Source organism: Myotis davidii, unplaced genomic scaffold, assembly GCF_000327345.1.
Source record: "Myotis davidii unplaced genomic scaffold, ASM32734v1 scaffold5225, whole genome shotgun sequence".
NCBI classification, from domain to species: Eukaryota; Metazoa; Chordata; class Mammalia; order Chiroptera; family Vespertilionidae; genus Myotis; species Myotis davidii.
This window is the reverse complement of record NW_006295948.1, coordinates 977-4378: the sequence shown is the minus strand read 5'-3', so window position 1 is coordinate 4378 and position 3402 is coordinate 977. Positions and strand designations below refer to the sequence as shown.

General features: G+C 48.9%; 1 pseudogene; it reads left to right on the top strand.

Moving 5' to 3' along the window:
• The first annotated feature begins 1665 nt into the window (after positions 1 to 1665).
• Positions 1666 to 3158, top strand: LOC102771574 (annotated as a pseudogene).
• Positions 3159 to 3402: the final 244 nt, after the last annotated feature.

Genomic DNA, 3402 nt, shown 5'->3' with positions numbered 1-3402 from the left:
ATAGCCCACTTGTACCATACACTTATACATTTAATCTGCATTGTTAATTCTCCACCAGTGTTCTTTAGGTTTAAGCATTTAATGATACATTGAAGTCTAGGTTTGTAGTAGTTGAAAATTTCCCTGGTGTAAATATCATCACCACATTCAAAGTGCCAAAATGATGGCATTGAACATGGATATAACATATTTCAGTAGTACATCATTCTATTTCACTAGTGATTGGGTATATGGACTTGTGCACATTGAAAGGAAATTAATTAGAAAGTGATAAGTGGGGTGGGACTGGCTGAGACGGGTCCCACACACCCTAGTACCAACCTCCCCCAGCCCTTCCCCATTAGGCCACACCTGGGGCAGCGCCTTGGCTTCAAGGGTGTCTGTGGAGTGAGTGGGATCCCTCTGGCAGGTGAGGCCCCTCGTCCTGGCCTGTGGGGATTGGGCCAAAACCAGCTCTCCGACATCTGCTGAGTGGAATCGGGCCGAAACCAGCTCCGATATCTGCTGAGGGGTCCTGGATTATGAGAGGGCAGTTGTCAGGTGACACAAAGCAGAATCAGGCTCCCTCCTCTCTGGTTTCGGGATGCGTGACCCGAGAATCGCCATTGCCTTTCATCACTATCTCTCATCCCATTGGTTCTGGTATATCTATTCTCAGATACATTAGTGACTTATTTTACTAAAAACCCCCGATAAGTTTCTCCCTGGCCAGAGAGCTCAATTGATTAAAGCATCATCTCAATAGTGCCAAGGTTGTGGGTTCCATCCTCAGTCAGGCTCCATGCAAGAATCAAACAATGTGCTGCCACCGAGACGTAGCAGCTGGTTCTGGAGCCGGAGGCGCCATGAGGGATTATTGGACCCAGCAGATCATACGTGGATCCAGGCTGAGCAATCTGCATTTCCATCTGAACTGCGGGAAGAAGGTAGCTGGTCGGTGGGATTCCTGCTCCACGGACACAATGCTTTCCAAGCTAACTTGTCTACAGACTGTGGTGGGGCTTTCCCCGGGCGCCCACACGCCAGTGGCTTCTGCTACATCTAGTGGCGACTAAGAAGACAGTCCAAGGCCCTCTATCGTCTGATGACGATTTTGAACGGGAAGCCAAGTATGGCGCTCACAACTAAAGCGTGTCCCAAAATTCACGCAAGAAGCAATTTTGATAGAAAACACAGGTTTATAATTAAAAATTGTAAATTTTTTATTGATTCATAAACTATACAGTATAGGGTTATGTATGGAATAGCACATCGGGTAAATGGCCTCCACAGCTTTGCTGGCACATACGAAAGCTGTGGTCTTCATTGGTCTTCATTGTCCCTGTTCCTGGGCCATAATTGGTACTTGGTAATGCTTATCAAATTGAAGGGATTGAAATCACAGGGTAACAGATATTAGAATCTGATTCAATAAACCAAGTAAAATTAGGCTTTTATTTTTTGTTGTTGTTAATGCTCATGCAAAATTCAAATCTTGCGTGAATTTTGGGACACCCTTTACCACCCCTTACTGCTCACCCTGGAGAGAGGGACAGGTATTTCCCTGTGGGATGTGGAAGGCAGGAAATGCTTTGATTTCCTGAGTGCGCACAGCCCCGTCAACCAAGGGCATTGCCACCCCAAGATCATGGACGCACTGAAGAGCCAGGCAGAGAAGTTGATGCCAACCTTGAGGGCCTCTTACAACAACGTGCAGGGCGAGGACGAGGAGAACGTCACGAAGCTCTTCAACTACCACCAGGTTCTCCCCATGAGCACAGGATGGGGGCCGGGGAGACCGCTTGCAAACTAGCGAAGCGGTGGGGCTGCACCGTGAAGGGCATCCCCAAGGACAAAGCCAATATCGTCTTCGCAGCTGGAAACTTGGGGCAGGGCTCTGTGTGCCATCTTGAGCTCCATGGACCCCAGCAGCGACGACGGCTTTGTCCCCCTTATGCCGGGGTTCGAGATCATTCCCTACAACGACCTGCCTGCTCTCGAGCGTGCTCTTCAGGATCCAAAAGTTGCCGCGTTCATGGTCGAACCCATTCAGGGCGAGGTGGGCTTCAATGTCCTGACCCAGGCTGCCTGAGGGGTGTGCGCAAGCTCTGCCCTAGGCACCAGGTCCTGTTTATAGGATGAGGCCCAGACGGGACTGGCCAGGACTGGCCGATGGTGGTGGTCGGCCATGAAAACGTAAGGCCTGACCTCGTCCTCCTGGGCAAGGCCCATTCCAGTGGCCTGTACCCCGTGTGGGCGATGCTGTGTGACCACGAGATCATGCTGACCATCCAGCCCGGGAGCCCGGCTCCATGTACGGGGGCAACCCCCTGGGGAGCTGTGGGGCCAATGCCGCCTGCGAGGTTTTGGAAGAAGAGAACGAGCTCAGGAAGCTGCCCTCCGACATCGTGACCACCGTGCGTGAGAAGGGGCTGCTGAATGCCATCGTCACCCAGGAAACCAAAGATTCTAATGCTTGGAAGGTGCGCCTGCGCCTTCAAGATAATGGACTTCTGGCCAAGTCCACCCACGGTGACATCATCAGGTTCCGCCTCCGCTGGTCATCAAGGAGGACGAGGTCCAGGAGGCCGTGGAGATCATCAGCAAGACCATCAGTTTTTCTGGGCCCGCCTCCGCCGCTTTCTGAGGGCCCCCACCGTTTTCTGAGGGAGGGGCCTGCTTCCCTGGGGTGGGGCCTGTTCCCATGGGGCGGGGCCTGATTCCCTAGGGGCGTAGCCAGCTGGGCTGGCAACTAGGCCAGTCGTCCTAACAGCCTGTGTGGTGCTGCTCTCAGCGCAGGCTCATTTCACTCTCCTGTGTCTTCAAGGACCTTTTAAAACATATGTTATTTTCAGTTCATACATGCTAGAGCGGCATTTATAGCCACGCAGCTTGCGGTGTAAGAGAATGTGAGGGAGTCTGTTTGATCACGCGTGTGTGTGTGCTGCGGCGAAATGCTCCCTCTGAAAGTAAGGCAGCCTTTTCGGCAAGTCCCATGTGGTTTTTACAGGTTTTTACCATTTCCTCGCTTGTGTAAATATATTGTATTTCAAAAAGTTATTATATAGAAGACTGCTTTAACCTTATAATGTGAATCATAATCACTGAATTTTAGGAAGGATGAAATGGTTAAGCTTATATAAAGTACTAGGTTTAAATAAACTTTACATTAGCCAACACCAAGACATGTCATTATTTTGAATTGAGAATTAATGTTCAACATTCCCAAATTACATTTTCAATGTTGGTAAAATTTGTAAAAACATACTCGTTTTCAGTTTTTCTTTAAATTTAAAATAAAGCTTATATTTAAAAAAGAATCAAACAATGTATAAAAATAGTGGAACACAAAATGGGTGTTTCCCTCTCCCTATTCTCTCTCTTTCTCTCTGATCAATATATTTGTGTGTTTTTTTTACCAAA